Source organism: Eublepharis macularius, chromosome 17, assembly GCF_028583425.1.
Source record: "Eublepharis macularius isolate TG4126 chromosome 17, MPM_Emac_v1.0, whole genome shotgun sequence".
NCBI classification, from domain to species: domain Eukaryota; kingdom Metazoa; phylum Chordata; class Lepidosauria; order Squamata; family Eublepharidae; genus Eublepharis; species Eublepharis macularius.
This window is the reverse complement of record NC_072806.1, coordinates 21,177,160-21,193,612: the sequence shown is the minus strand read 5'-3', so window position 1 is coordinate 21,193,612 and position 16,453 is coordinate 21,177,160. Positions and strand designations below refer to the sequence as shown.

General features: G+C 44.4%; 1 long non-coding RNA gene across 1 annotated transcript; it reads right to left on the bottom strand.

Moving 5' to 3' along the window:
• Positions 1 to 168: 168 nt before the first annotated feature.
• Positions 169 to 13,969, bottom strand: LOC129344433 (uncharacterized). Its single transcript, XR_008598388.1, has 3 exons — positions 13,902 to 13,969; positions 12,990 to 13,049; positions 169 to 469 (listed from the first exon to the last, which is right to left on the bottom strand). It is a non-coding gene; the product is annotated as an uncharacterized LOC129344433 (long non-coding RNA).
• Positions 13,970 to 16,453: the final 2,484 nt, after the last annotated feature.

The window sequence follows — 16,453 nt, the reverse complement described above, 5'->3', positions numbered from 1 at the left end:
CCCGTTATCCCCTGGCCCTAGCTCCCAGTTCCCACTTCTGTTATTCATTCTAGCAGGGGCAAAAATTGGGGGTGGGAAATGTTCCACATCATCACATCCCTCTAGGAATTTCTCAGATCTCTATCGTCTTTACCATAGAGACTGGGGAATTCCAAAAGAGTTATGACATCACTTCCAGAGTACAACTAGTAGTGACATCACATGATGCCACTGTCCCACACCTCTACCCACATTTTTATTCCTGCTGTATCTGGGTGTCCATTTGGATTAAGAGAAATCATAAGCATTTTGAGAGACTAGAGCTGGAGATAACTGCTTGTAGAACACTCTTGAAAAAGATGGATCAAAATTGCTAGCTTCCTATTGAGTGGTTCTAGGCGGCCGTGAACTCTCCCCCTTTCTGAGACTTGCGAGTTCTAGTGGATTCTCCCGCCCGGGAGACGGCATTCGCCAACAGTTGGAGTCACACCTACAAAAGAACAAGCAAGACGATATCATAATCCAAATATTTACCTTGACTCTAAGTTCCAGTGGTCATTATAAAGAAGAAACATTTTTGTGGACTTTATTGTTATAGTTATTGGGATTCTCGGATGTGAACACGTTATTATTGTAATTTTGACTTTTGAATGTACAGCTTTCTGGCTTTTGTATGCTAATGCTCTTGTAAGCTTTGGAGGCACCCTGGACTTTAAGTATCATTATTGTAATTGTAATTATTGGAGATTAAATAGTTTTGGAATATATTTAATGCACGTGCACTTTAAGAACAAATATAATTGTATCCGCAGTTGGTCTTTGTATTACTGAATAGTTTACTCCATGGTGCCCCTCCGTTGTTGATTCAGGACTAAAGAGGCTGCCTGGCAACCCTACAGACAAGTCATACCCAGATTGGCCACAACATTTTCTGGATGCTCCCTTTACTGTGGGGGCTTTCTACTGCCCTTGCAAGGAACGTGGCTGTGTGAGAACAGAATGTGGCAGAAACGTCTGCAAATCAGGCTGGAACAATTAAATTAGATGCTGAGTTGAGACACTCCAGAAGAAAAGTTTGACGTTCTAGTAGGAAGGCCAGGCATAACAACATGTTCAGAATATTTATAGGATGAACTTAGAAGTTGGAAATGTTCTCTACAGAAGGATACATATATGCGTGTCTTTTGGAAGTGTATGTCGATCCAGAAATTAAGGAACACTATAAGCAGAAGTGTAACTTTGAGAGCAGGAACTGCCATACGCCTGAATTATTTGGGGGGGAAACATTGTTCAAAAGAAGACAGCAGCTCTTATACGGAACTTAATTGTAGTAGGCTCAGAAATTACAAAACTGCAGAAGAATAATGAAACATTTGTCAGTTGATCAATGTCTGAGAAAGGATTATGATCTCTTAATATCATCAAAGCTGATTCATGTTATGAAAATAAAGGTGAGGTACATGAAAGAACTTTTTTCACACCCGACCCCCCTGCCTTTTTAAAAGATGCAACATATAATATACAAATCAACACATCACTGTGTCATCGTCCCTCCAGGAAATTTAGGGCAGTTCCCTTCCTTCATTTTATTTTCACAACTATCCTGTGAGGTAGGTTAAGAGAGAGAAAGAGAGACCCACCCAAAGTCACCCAGTGATGTAAAGTGGTAATTTGATTGGGCCACCCCAGTCCAACACTCTGAATCACAACACCATACCAGCTCTCTTAAAGCAATGTAGAGCTCGTTTGATTGTTGGATTGTACCTTGTGTGTATTGGTTATTATAATGTATAACGCCATACAGTCTGCCCTCCAAAGCAGCCATTTTCTCCAGGAGAACTGAACTGGCGGCTGGCAACTGTACAGCTAAGTATTTTTGAGCATGTGCATATTGCCTTTGCTACTTGTCGAAGTAACTGCGTGCTTGCTCGGGTACGAGTTTGCTTCCGGGCAGATTTCTCAGCAGAATTCTCTCTCTCTTTCTCTCTCACTGAAATTTAGCCTGGTGAAGAAGCAGAGAGATGCAAGCAAAGTGGGGAAAGAGCTGTGACTCCTGGTTGCAACCGGTGTCTCTTTCCTGACTCAGTCATAATCCTGAGTGTTTCTTCACATCCGCAACCACAGTGGATTCCTGGCACAAGGACCAAGAGGGGCCTTCTGTACCTGGTGCCAGTTGGGCCTCGTGATCTTATCCAGGGGAAGTGGCGTTTCCTCTGGCTCGCCGACCCCATTTCCTCCTTTGACTCACCACCGTCACATTCCTCTCTCTGCCTCACTGGCACCTTCTAGATTTCCGACACTCCACCCACTCCCTTTCTTGGCCCAGAAGGGTGTGAAATGCCCGTCTTATCGCAGTCTGCTGGGCCATTCCTCGGGTGGGTGGCCCCAACACCTTTTTGCTTTACTATTGACCCAGACGTGCCCTAAGCAGACTGGAGGGTATGAACACAAAAGCATGGGGTCAGAGTTGGGCTAAAGGTCTTCAGAGGACCAGAAGTTCCTCTCTAAGGTTTGGTTGCTGGACACAAGAAGAAACATTGCAGCAAAAACCAGGCCCAGCATACTGGCCCGTAAGGGTGCTACAGAAGCAGGCACTCTGTTCTATTTTCTGGTACAGGCCCTAATTGTCCTATTTGTGTTGGGATGCCCCTTAGATGTTTTTTGTCAGTGTGCACATAATGTGAAATTAACTTTCCATCTCTTCCTCTCTGGAAGCAGAATCTCTTTTGGGGAGGGTGGAATGCATCATGAATCAAGCAGGCACTTTTTGTTATCATTTATCGGTAGGTTTAAAATGTCAGTGCATCTGCGTAAAATTTGGAAGAGAGGCTCCCTTGAGTGAGGTGTGAAATCCTTGAAAATTTCATTCCAACCACCAAAGGGGAGGAGGATTACATCTAAAAATGTATTTGCTGTTGAAAGTAGAAAACTAGCATTTGTTTATTTGTTTATTTAGGAAATTTCTAGGCTGCCTCTCTAGAGAACCTGCTCGAGGTGGCTTACAAAGTAAATCACGATAAAAACATAAAACGGTAAACAAGTCGTTAAAATTAAAAACTATTAAAAACCCAGCATTAAAAACAGCTAAAAACATTTTGTAACAAAATGAGACTTCTAAAAAAAGGTCTCAATCTAGCCTCAGACTGTAAAAGCAATTTTTAAAAAACCTCATTAATTAAAAGCATGGATGAGAAGAAATGTTTTGGCCAGGGGGCTAAAAAAGTAGGGTAAGTGCTGGTGAACCTCAAGGGGAAGGACATTCTACAAGTGTGGTGCCACCACTGGAAAAGCCCTGTCTGTGGTCACCCCACCCACCTCACTTTGGCAGACAGACACCAGGGCTGGTGAGAAGGACCTTAACCGAAGGGAAGTATAGAGGGAGGCAGTTCTTCACAAACCTGGGGCCAGGGCTTTTTTTCTGGGAAAAGAGGTGGTGGAACTCAGTGGGTTGCCCTCGGAGTAAATGGTCACACGGCTGGTGGCCCCACCCTTTGATCTCCAGACAGAGGGGAGTTGAGATTGCCGTGGCGCGGAGGGCAATCTAAACTCCCCTCTGTCTGGAGATCAGGGGGTGGGGCCACCAGCCATGTGACCATTTTCAAGAGGTTCCTGAACTCCATTCCACCACGTTCCAGCTGAAAAAAAAGGCCTGCCTGGGACCCAAGCCATTTAGGGGCTTTAAAAGTAAGAACCAGCACTTTAAATTGTACCCAGAAACAGGCGGGCAGCCAGTGCAGTTCTTTCCTCAGTAACTCCTGCATTAAATAATCTGAGATAAGCTCTTAGAATGGCACTTGATTCCACATCCAATCTAAGTAGAATTTAGGGTTGCCAGCCTCCAGGTGGTACCAACTAGCTCAAGGGGACACCCCCAGGGAGACCAAAAACAATCCAAATAAAATAACAAATTTGATTATTTATTTTAAAGTGCAAGTGCACTTTATCACTGTAAAGTGATAAAGTACAATCATAAATAGCAATAATTTACATTCATAAATAGCAATAATTTACATTCAAGGTATGATTACCCTGATGAATGTAAATTATTGTCATTTATAATTGTACTTTATCACTTTATACTTGAGCACTTGCACTTTGATATAAATAATCAAATTTGTTAATTTTTTGGACTATTTTTGGTCTCCTGGAGAGGGTCTCCTTGAGCTAGTTGGTTCTGATTCAGAGACCTGTTTAGTTGAGCCTCCAGGAGGTGGCTGGAGATCTGGAATTACAGCTAATCTCCAAATGACAGAGATCAGTTCCCCTGGAGAAAATGGCTGCTTTGGAGGGTGGACTGTATGTTTTTATACCCTGCTGAAGTCGTTCCCATCCTCAAACTCTACCCTCTTTGGGCTCCATTCCTAAATCTCCAGGAATTTTCCAACCTGAAGCTGGCAACCCTGGTAGAAGTGTTACTGAATTTCATGAAAACGCTGGTTAAATTGGAAAGTTATGAGTATGAGCCTGTGCGGCAATTTGCACTGTGCCCAATATCTATTGATCATTTGGAGCCTTGCTCAGGTTTCTTCTGCTACCACCCCAGCCCTGTGGAATCATATTAGTACATGTGCAGGCCCTGGTGCGGCAAATAGTAGCTCTTTGGGTCAAGAAAATGGCACAGAGGGAAGGTCTAAGCCCTTTCTCTCCATGCACCATAGTCTTCTTGATCCAAACCAAGCCACCATGCGCCTGGGAAATATGAAATCTCCAGAATATGTCTGTGATGCAACCCATGGGTACACCCTGGAAAAATATAACAGATAGTTAGACTCTCAGCTTTCAGACCAGCAAAGCAGTCCAGGAAGAGATGAGCAGCCTTGCATAGATGCCAGGTATTATATGAGGAACGACGTCTCGTTGACAAGACGACAAAGGTAAAGGGAAGCTCTCACAGAGCATCAGAAAGACTGGTCGTTGTCTTCTTGCATAGTGCAAAGTCGAGCATTTCAGCCTCTGCAGGTTAATGGCACAGACATGTTTTAAGCCTGAATCGCAGGCACACTCCGTGAATTGGGTCTTCAGAAGAACAACCGTACTTGGATGCCACAGATGGAGACTTGAGCAGAAGGAAGTTTTCTGCTGGCTTGTACGCTCCACTCCTCATTAAATTCTGAAGGCCGATCCCTGGGGGATGTGATGGGAATCCTTTCGCTTGAGTCACCGAAACCTGGCCCAGACAGAACCCAGGGGATCACAATGGAAGGAACAGAGATGCTGAGAGCCGGGAAGAGACGAAAGGGATGATCTCATAGTCCATTCACATCTTTCCCTCCCTCCCTCCTGGGCAAGGGTCCCAGAGACAGTATGGGGGAGGAAGGCCCATTGAAGGATGGGTGGGCAGCTATGGGGTCCAACTGACCCATATTTTCCACAAGTTTTATCTTGAACTTGGAGCTGCAAAGTTCCACATCCAGGCAAAAGTGTTGATAAGGTTATCAGCAGAATTTTAAAAGGCGCTCTTTAGGGATGAAAGAATTAAAAACACGAAAATGTTAACCCCTTACCACCACTAAAAGTTATCTTTTTAATGTTTTATTTAAGGTATTTATATGCCCACCTTTCTCCCGAGCATCACAGGATGCAAGGTGAGAAACAACAAGCGAGAAAGAGAGAAAACAAACTTTAAAATAAGATATATAAAAACATCCTTAAAAGCCAACTGAAAAACACCTCATGTCCTCACTAGGAGAAAATTCCCCCTTCACGCAGGCTCAGGCTGCCCCCCCAAACTGTCCAGAATAATTCTAGCTGGAAAACCCAGGAGGGCAGAAGCCCCCTGATCTTTTCTGGGAGGCTGTTCCAGAAACAAGAGGCAGCTACTGGAAAATTCTACACCTTCTCTATTGTCATGTGGGCCTTAGAAAAGGGGGGTACTGACTATAGACCTTGATAGGAAGAATGAAGTTGCCACACAGGAACACGGAGAGTCAGTCTTTCATGTATGTGGGCTCCGGGCCATGAAGAGCTTCAACGGTGAGCACCAACACCTTGAGTTACATCCGGAAACCAATCGGCGGCTAGTGAAGGGACCTCAGAATAGGTGTGACATGGTCCTGCTGGATAGCCCCCAATAACAAATAGGCTGCCAGCTGCAATTCCTGGATTGTCTTCAAGAGCAGCCTTAATACCTTGGCCATCAAAAAGCCATTTTTTTAAAAAAAGGAATGTCTTATGCCCCTTGTGCTTCAGGGAGCCCATAAGGCAAGATCACCCCCAAGGAATGTCTCCTTTCCTTACTGTTTGAGCACTGACTTTGGTAAGCCTTCCTCTCAAATATTTTCTTTTGGCTGCCTTGAGCAAGAAATGGTGAGAGAGCAAGAGTCCCCAAACTTCTTCAGCTTGTGGACAGGTTGGGAAATCTGAGTTATGGGAATAGCTGCCCCACAAAATGGCTGCCACGAGAAGCAGGACCTATCACAGAACAGTGGAAGATAGCGTCTTCTTGCATGAGTCGTGCAAAACTCATGCGAGAAGACGCTATCTTCCACATTTTTTCTACAATGTTCTGCAGTGTTCCGAATGAAGGTGAGTAGTGTGGAAACGGCCCTTTCCTGCTTTGATGAAGATACACTTTGGGATTAAAGCAGCACGGCACCTAAATGCCCCTGGTGGAAAGGGTGGGGAGGGCTTGAAAAAGCAGTTATTCGCTCTGCCAAAATGTAACTAAAGGCATCAATTCCAGTGGAGGAGCTTATTTGAATTAGTGTGAACAAAACAAAAACGTTCTCCTGCAGTTATTTGTTCTCATATTTTGTTATTGTGAAGGGCTATGGCCTGCCCATTTTTTGTTTCTGGTTTGAATAGTTTCTTTGATGCATTTGTATACATTTTTTATACAATTTGTACCTACTATAGATGTTATTTTTACACATAATATGTGATTCTGACCTAAAGTTTAAATATGCAGACATTTTACGAGGGGGGCGGGGAATCAGCATGAAGAAACCGATAAGGACTTAAAAATAAAGACTTGAGGTGAACTTGATTCAGACGAGCGAAGCAAAATTGAAATGCCAATATTTAAATCAACCCAACCAGCAAGCTTGTGAAACTCAACAGCATCCCTAATAAGAAGTATACCCTACTATCATCTGAGATTAGCAAGGAAGAAGGAACATGGACTCATTAGATATAAATCTTCTTTAAAATGTAATACTCTCAAAGCCCACTGAACAACAGAATCCGGAAAGGCCCTTTAATATAGACTGCAGGAAACAAGTGTTGTGGGCAACCACTCCTTTACTAGTAATTTTGCACCATGAGGAACAATGTCTTGGCCCTAGGCTTGCCGACTCCAGATTTAGGGAGTGGAGCCTGGGGAGGCCAAGGACCTTGCAGTACATAATGCCATAGAGTCCACCTTACAAAACATCCATTTTCTCCAGGGGAATTGATCTCTATGGACTGGAGATAACTTGTAATTCCAGGAGATCTCCAGCCATTACCTGGAGGTTGGCAACCCTATTTGGCCCACCTGTGAAAGAAAGCAAGTCAAGTGTTCCCCCCAAAACATGGTTTTGTAGGAAGTTCCCCAGAAACAGAGCCCTGGTGGAGAAGACTATGCTTCTAGCTAACTCTCAAATGATGGGAGTGCTCGGAGGAAGGTCTCCCATGTATCATTGTAAAACACATGGAGGAACATCAAGTTAAACTACAACCCCAAAGGACAGCCACATCTGGGATCAAAGATCTGGGCACAGCTTAGTTCCTGAAAGGACACCAGTTTTCAAGACGAGTATCTGGGATTGGCATCATGAGCACTTTCCAATGCCCCAGTCCCAGCCAACTAGAGGTCCACTGCGTTTCTGGAGCTTTGGAATTAGGAGGTTCCAGAGCCAAGTAGTATTGATTAAGCTCTGGAGTTGCGGGGAGTTGAGAGAAGTACAGACTGAACCCTTGAAATGAGAGCTTGAGAAATGGCATTCCAAAAAGCCACGGGGAGCCCTTGAGTGTCTTGAAGAAAAGAGCCGCTTTGCTGCCAGCGGGCTGTCTTCCGGAGGTGGAGCAGGCCTCATTCGACATCTCCTGCTTGGAAGCAGCTGTCAGTGAAGGAACTGAAACGTGAGGCATTTCTTCTTCAATCCTCCATGTGGAATTCAGTTTCTAAAACAAGAGGGGCCAGGCGCTCCAGCTTCTTGGAAGACGCAATGGGAAGGAACCCTTCCCTGTAACTGCAGGTGAGAGGGGTGAGCATTCTTTTGCACTAAGGAGAAGACACTCTATATATACTCAGAGGTACTTTGTAATTTAGCTGAGCGAACGGGGGAGCAAAAAGCATCCCTTCCCTTTCATTGATGTTTCTGGGGTGGGGAGAGAGTTGCAAACAGGGGCAGAAGTGCTCACCTGTTCAGAAAACATCACCTTCGCTCTGAATTGGCTTTGTGCTATTGTCATGATGTAGCCGCATCCTAAGCTGATTGGCCGTGTGGCATTGTGATGTCACCAGTCTAGGTATGTGATCCCTGATTGGTTAGAATCATTATCCTCAGGGAGAGGATAACAGTTGTTTTTAAAGGGCCACATAACAGCTGCTGAGACAGTAGGTAAGCACTGAAAAGGTATGCACTCAGAGATTTTCAGAGAAAAGGACTCCCTGGCACTGAAAATTTGAATATTCAGACCAGTTATTCCTTGCTACTTGGTGTGCTCCAGTACATTGGGAGCAGAGATCCAGAGCTAAGCCCTAAGGAGTCTAATCTGTGCTGAGGAAACATGAAAAATTCACTCCTGTGGGAATGTCACCGAGGCCCCAAAGTCAGAATTGTGCAGCAGCAACTTGGGCTAGTTAGGGTTAAGGTACAACAGTATAAGTTTGCATGTTTTTGGCAAGAATTGAGGCTATTGGCCTTAAACACACTTTTAATGGAACAGCTTGTGTCTTTAAAATCCATTGTCACCCACTCCATGTTTCTGGGATCACAGAGACAAAAGGTTTAAATAAGTACATATCAAACAGGTGAATGGACCTTGGAAGGTGGGGTTAAAGCTGGAGTCCCAAAAGAATTCCCAGCGGCAGTGCCTCAGCTCCTTGATGGAATCCATCAAATAAGTGTGCTAATCAAGATTTAAGCCACAGGGGCCGTTTTCACACTACTTACTTGCTTCCGGAACATCGCGAAACATAGCACAAAACCCGCAGAAGATAGCATCTTCTCGTGAGAGTTTTGTGCGATGTTGCGCGAGTTTTGCACGATGTCGTGCGAAACTCTTGCGAGAAGACGTTATCTTCCGCAGTTTTTGCGCTATGTTTCGCGATGTTTCGGAAGCAAGTAAGTAGTGTGAAAACGGCCTAGCTTTCAGCTGCTGAGATGGGATACAGAACTGGGCAAACCAATGGCACCACCACCATAAGAATGTAAGAATCAAAGAGGCCTGCGGGCTGAGATCAGTGCTCCATCTGGTCCAGCATCCAGCTTCGTGTTTCACATGTGGCCAGTTGCCTTGGAGGGCCAAGAAACAAGGCATAAAGGCCAAAGCCTTCCGCTAGGCTGCCTCCGCCGGATCACTGGTATACATTCAGAGGTTTGCTCTCTCTGAACATGGAAGTTCCCTTCGGTCACTATAGATATTGATGGACTTATTCTCTATGTATTTGTCTAATCTTTTAAAGCCATCTGTGATCATGACCACCACTACATCCACTGGCATTGAATTCCACAATTTTTTAAATTCCTTATTGAGTAAAGAAGTCTTTCCTTTGGTCTGTCTTAAATCTATTGCTCATCAACTTCCTTGAGTACTTATGAATTCAAGTACTACGGTAGAGGGAGAGAAAAATTCTTTCTATCCATATTCTCCACCCCACACAAAATAGTACAAACCTCTATCTTGTACCCTTCCCCCTCCTTTAGTCATATTTTCTCTAAATTAAAAAGGCCCAAACTTCTTAGCCTTTCCTTGTAGGGAAGATGCTCCAATCCTGCTTTGGTTGCCCTTTTCAGCACTTTTTCTAGAATCACCATATCCTTTTTTGAGATACGGCAACCAGGGCCGTTTCCAGACGGCTTACCTGCACCCGGGACGTCACGCCACGTTTCGGATCGTGCCGGGGGAAACGCGAAATATCGCATTTTCTTGCTCGAATTTTGCGCGATATTTCGCGTTTTCCCCAGCACGATCCGAAACATGGCGCGACGTCCTGGGTGCAGGTAAGCCGTCTGGAAACGGCTCAGAAGTATTCACAAAGACACCTGTCCCACAGATCTATACAAGGACATTACGATATTGGCCGTTTGGTTTTCAGTCTGTAGCATAGTATTTTCCCTTTTCGTCTCTGCCACACATTTATTTGACATTTGCGTTGAATTATCTACCTCGACCCCAAACTCTCTTTCCTGATCAGATGTCACCACTTCGGACCCCATCAGCATATGTTTAAAATTAGGATTTTTCACTCCAGTGTGTATCATTTTACACTTACGTTGAACCTCGCTTGCCATGTTTTCTCCCACTCACTGAGTTTGGAGAGGTGCCTTTGGAGCGCTTCACAATCCGCACTGATTCTCTCCGTCCTGAATAATTTGGTGTCATCTGCAAACTTGGATGCTTTGCTGCTCATCCCCAATTTCTAGATAATTTATGAACAAATCAAATAGCACCGGCTCCAACCCTGATCCCTGTGGAATCCCACTGCTCTCTGTTGCGAGAACTGTCAATTTACTCCTACTCCCTGCTTCCTGCCGTTTAATCAGTTTCTAATCCACAAGAACACTCATCTTCTTATCCCATGACTGCTAAATTTACTCAGGAGCTTTTGGTGAGGGACCTTGTCAAAAGCTTCTTGGAACTCCACATGTATAATGTCTATTGGCTCAGCCTTGTCTACAAGTTTTTAAAACCTCTCAGAGAACTCCAAAAAGATTAGTGAGACAGGATTTTCCTTTACAGAAGCTGTGCTGACTCTTCTTCATTCTAGGGCAATCCAAAGTTGGTCTACTTGGAAAGGTCTTCATTATTCAGTGGGCTTACTCCCAGAAAAGCAGCCTTAGGATCTTAACTTAGGGTTGATTCCTCCATCAGTTTCTGTCAATTTACTTGGGCTAAGTGGCCTGTAATTTTCCATCTCTCTTCTGGACCCTTTTTACAAGTTCACTGTTACATTCACTATGGGCCAAACTACAAGTGACAAATGACACAGGTTGGACACTTGTCAGCTTCCCTCAAGTTTTGATGGGAAATGTAGGCAGCTTGGTGGAATGTTGGGGCAAGTGACAGTTGAAAAGTCCATTGGACAGCAGTTGGAGAGCCAAGCTGCAAGACCAGGACGCCTACATTTCCCACCAAAACTTGAGGGAAGCTGACAAGTGTCCAGCCTGTGTCATTCGTCACTTGTAGCTTGGCCCTATAAGGGCAACTGTATGAAACAAGAGGCTGAACTAGATGGACTGCTTATCTGATCCAGCGGGGCTCTTCTTATGTCTCAATCCCCTACAAGGGACACCTTTTTAGTGCTAATTTTCATATCACTGTTGGGAGATCAACCCTTTCACATCTGAGTTCCTGAAGGGTTCATGATTGTATGCCATGTAGACCCCTTAATTTTTAATTTTCTTGACTCCATTCTTTGTGTACCCTTCCTGAAACAACCAGCTCCCATGTGGGTAACTGTTCCACATGTTCTGAAGCAAAAGCTGACACAAAGAATCCATTCATTTTTTCTACACTTTCCCCATTTTCCCTTAGCAATCCTTGTCATCTAAGGACCCCACCAACACTTTGGCTGGTTTTCTGCTTCTCATGTATTTAAGGAAGTTCTTTTTTTCTAAGCAATATGCTCCTGGTATTGTTGATTTACACTTGTTTTGCCAGAACACGTGCTCCTTCACCTCTTGCTCGCTCTCACACGGACATTTATCTTTGTCTTTGCTTCCAAGATGGAGTCCTGTTTGGAGGGCATCCGTGCAATGACATCTTCTAATTGTCCAGTTTCCAGGTTTTCTCCATTTTCTGCGCACTCTTTCTTAAACCTGGTTTACCACAATCTTTTATGAAAGAATACAGTCAAAGTGCATTAGAACACCTCCAGGGCCCTTTTCACACTACTTTCTTGCTTCCGGAACATCGTGAAATATAGCGCAAATAATGCAGAAGATAGCGTCTTCTCGCAAGAGTTTTGCGCGACATCGCGCGAGTTTTGCGCGATGTCGCGCGAAACTCTCGCAAGAAGACGCTATCGTCCGCGGTTTTTGCGCTACATTTCGTGATGTTCCGGAAGCAAGTAAGTAGTTGAAAAGGGCCCTGGAAAGGAAGATACTTGTTTTTAAAGGTTACCTCAACATCAGTGCCATTTTCCTTTTGTCAGCCCCTCAAGGCCTCTCTTTCTTCAATTGTGCCATCAGAGGGCGTTTTGACTACTATTGCTATAGTGCTATAACTCAGTTACTGATTTTTGTTAAGAAAGCTCTCAGGAATCTCTCTGGTGGCACAGTGGGGGGAAAATGCAGGGGAAACAGCAGCTAATGGATGAAATTAGATAGAAAAATCTCATATCTTGTATACGGGATGGGTTTTTCCTCAAACCATCTCCAGTTTCTTATAAATCTAAATCCAACCATGCTTTCTGATCCCTGATCTCTGCCTTTGGGAGTATCTTATTTTACACATCTGTCAGGTAGTTAGATTTATGAAATAGTGACTGAGAGTGGAACTACAAGTGACAAAAGGCACAGATTGGACACTTGTCAGCTTCCCTCAAGTTTTGATGGGGAATGTAGGCATCCTGGTCTTGCAGCTTGGCTCTCTGACTACTGTCCAATGGACTTTTCAACTGTCACTTGTCCAACATTCCGCCAAGCTGCCTACATTTCCCATCAAAACTTGAGGGAAGCTGACAAGTGTCCAACCTGTGCCTTTTGTCACTTGTAGTTCCGCTCTCAGCCACCTAATAAGTTTCAGCACAAAGCAGGAATTCTAACCCTGGTCTTCTCTTTATCAGGCCAATATGCTACTCAGAATCCCACACTGGCTCTGTTTCAAACCTCTGCATGAATTGTAACACTAAAGTCCCTCACCTCTTTGTGGCTCATCCTGGTCATAGACACCAGTTGTTCCTTTTGTTGTTTGGTCCTATGCTGAGAAGAAAAGATGACACTATCTTATATTGCCTTGCACTGCAGGAGGTAAGATGAATCCTTTGGAAAAGGCAACTCTAGCCCATTCTTTAGGCCCAGGTGGTCAGAAGTAGTTTACTCCAGAAGGACAGTTCACATTGCCTTTAAAAGAAAACAACAGTAAACAACCCCCCCCCCCGATCTTCCAGTGACAATTGAACACACAGTTGTGTCTGGTCAGGTGTGTACAAACTTTATAGCATGTCAAGCCATTAAACCAGCAAGCACAAATGCAGCCTTTATATATCTCTTCAAACAGGACCACTGAAATTTCGCCTACAGCTTAATCTGAAAGGGGATTTGGGAGGTTCCTGCTCAGCTGAAAATTCGCAGTCAAAATAAATTCGGTGAGACTAGTGAAATGTCTCCAGAATTGGAGATGGTGGTGGGCTGTATCTCCCTAGTTAAAGCATATGCTGTGGCAGACCTGGCCCTCGGCTTCATCAGGGCACATCCTGGGAACAAGCACAGGGGTCAGAAAATACAGGGCGGAGTTGAGCTGACGGGGTGAGGTCCTTGTTTTTCTGTTTTCCTTTCTGTCTGTCTTTTTCTTTCCAAGTGGTGTGTTTTTGTTTTGTCCAATTTCCAGGTCCTCTTGTTCTATCTCCCCCTCCCCTCCTTTGCCCTCTGCTGTCGCGGAGCGAGCTGTTCTCTCCCTTTGGCAGCAGTTGCCTGTCTTACGGTGTTGACCTTGGCTGGCTCTCAGTGCGGCTGGAGTGGGATTATACCATAAATTCCTGTCTTCTAGGAATCTAGCCTGGGAAAGCAAGCAAGGCAAAGGAGAATATTTGATTAAAATGCTTTACATCTTACCACATAGCAGAGCCATTTGGCACCGAGACCCAAGCCTTTGGGAAAGGGGGTCTGTGGACACGCCAAGGTGAATGGGGAAGAAGGGGAGACAGGAAAGTTGTACTGACCCATATATATCTGTGCACCGATCAAATTTCTAAGTCCTTAAGAGACGTGTGAGCTTCAGATAGCTGGACGTCATGTTGCTAATTCCAGCTTAAGTGCTTTGTACGGCTCTTTCCTGTACTCCTTCTGCACCCCAAAAGTATGATTTTAATATTATTAGTTTGTACAACGTACTATCAGTGTGCTTGGTGCTTTCATTAAAAAAAGCAAGTTTCTGCCCCCAAAGTGGATGCAATCTAAAGCTTGAAAAAAGAATAGTAGTTACAGGACAGTCATAAAGGGCGAGAGGCGATCAGCACAGTAAATGAAGATATGACTAATATAAATTCCCCCACCCATATTTTGCTTTTTTAAAATATGCATGACAGAAATATTGCATCTAATTCAAAATGCCATACATGGCATTTTCTGGTCTATCTGCTGCCCTGCTTCAGTTTTCCTTTGCATGGGTTTCACTCCAAGGTCTGTCTCACTGAGCAGGAAGTCATCTAGCCCTCTGCAGGACCAGCAATGTTAGGAAGCAAAGAGGTTGATCTGGGCAGAGATGTGGTGATAAATGTTAGGAGGTGGTGGAGGTGATGGAAAGTGCCATCAAGTCATAGCTGACTGAGGGTGACCCCTGCTGAAGGTTTCATGGCAAGAGACTAACAGAGGTGATTGCCATTGTCTGCCTCTGTAACCCTGGTCTTCCTTGGAGGTCTCCCAACCAATTACTATCCAAGGCTAACCCTGCTTAGCTTCCAAGAACTGGTGAGACTCGCCATGCCTGGGGTCAAGGTATTCAAACCTGGCTCTCCCCGAACCAAGTCCAACGCTCGAACCACTACACAGAACGCTGATTCTGAAAAGTAGCCAGATGAACATGTGGCTCGTGGCATATACCAGATCCTGTGGGCGACTGTCCCTTATAATAAGTTTTTTCCCTAGCAGGAGTTGCTTCATTGTCGCTGTTTTTCTCTGTTTTTGCTTTCCAACAGGAATGTCATCCTCTAGTGGTCTACATCCAAGTTTTTCCCTGCGCTCGGCACATTCTTTCTGTTTTATTATGAATTTTTTTAAAAAAATGAATGCCGTCCAATGAGTTAGTTGGGAAGGTGCGCGTTTTCAAAGGTCTCACCTGCATTGGCACCATTTTCCTACTGCCAACCTCTTGCGGTCGACATTTTCCCTGCCATGTCACTGGAGTACTTTTTAAAAAGAAATAGTAATTCCTGTAGCATTATTATAATGCATCAGCAATATAGCAATTACTGATTTTTTTTTTAAAGCCATCCAGTGCCATGATGGGGAAGAAATACAGGGGACGTGGGCCATTTCCACACGGCTTACCGAAATCTCACACGAAACCGCGTGAGAAGATGCTGTTATTGCGTCTTCTCGCGTGATAACAGCGTCTTCTTGCGCAATTTCCCGCGATAACAGCGTCTTCTTGAGCAATTTCGTGCAAGATTTCACTGTTTTCCGGAACAAGGTAAGCTGTGTGGAAATGGCCATGGTAGCCGACAGAGGAAAGTGACAGAAAACGCTCAAGTAGATTCTCTATTGCCAATACAAATGCCTCTGGTTTTGGACTGGGAACGAATGCAGAATGAAGAATTCTCACCACATAGAACCAGCCAGTGATGTTTGAAGTGAACTTCAATGGGCTTAGACTGGAGTAACTCACCATAGGATTGCACCGTTAAGTTTAGACTTTATGGGTATCTTGTCCGCTGTGATGGGACCATTTTAATTTAGAAAGTCAGGTTTGGCTTTGACTTTCAAAAATGAGAACTTTCCCTCCAACCTGACTTGATGGTCAGGGTGTCTGTTCAGAAAGAAAATATACATGTTCCTATGCATAGCCCAAACACCCATAGTTCAGTGGCGCAGCACATGCTTTTCACACACAAGACTTTGGGAATCTCCAAGGACAGGTTTGGGATTCCCAACTTGGGAAAGATCTCCGCCTTGGAGAACCATTGCCAGTTAACAACAAGAAAATATTAAGATGATGGAGCTGACGATCTGATAGTACAAGACGGTGTTTTTGCATAGCTGAACAGGGTTTGCCAGAGACTAAACCTGAAACCTTGGCCCTTTTCACACTATATACCCACTTCCGGGACATCGCAAAATGTAGCACAAAAATGCGGAAGATAGCATCTTCTCGCAAGAGTTTTGTGCGACGTCGCGCAAAACTCTTGCGAGAAGACGCTATCTTCCGCGTTTTTTGCACAATGTTTCATGATGTCCGGGAATCAGGTATGTAGTGTGGAAAGGGCCCTTCTTATGCAAAGTAGGTGCTCTAGCACTGAGATGCAGCCTCTCCCTTCCTCCTTTTCTCCCATATGTCTGTCTTTAAGGAAGTACTTCTTCACCCAAAGAATGATTAACACATGGAATTCACTGCCACAGGAGGTGGTGGCAGCTTCAAGCACAGACAGCTTCAAGAGGGGACTGAATAA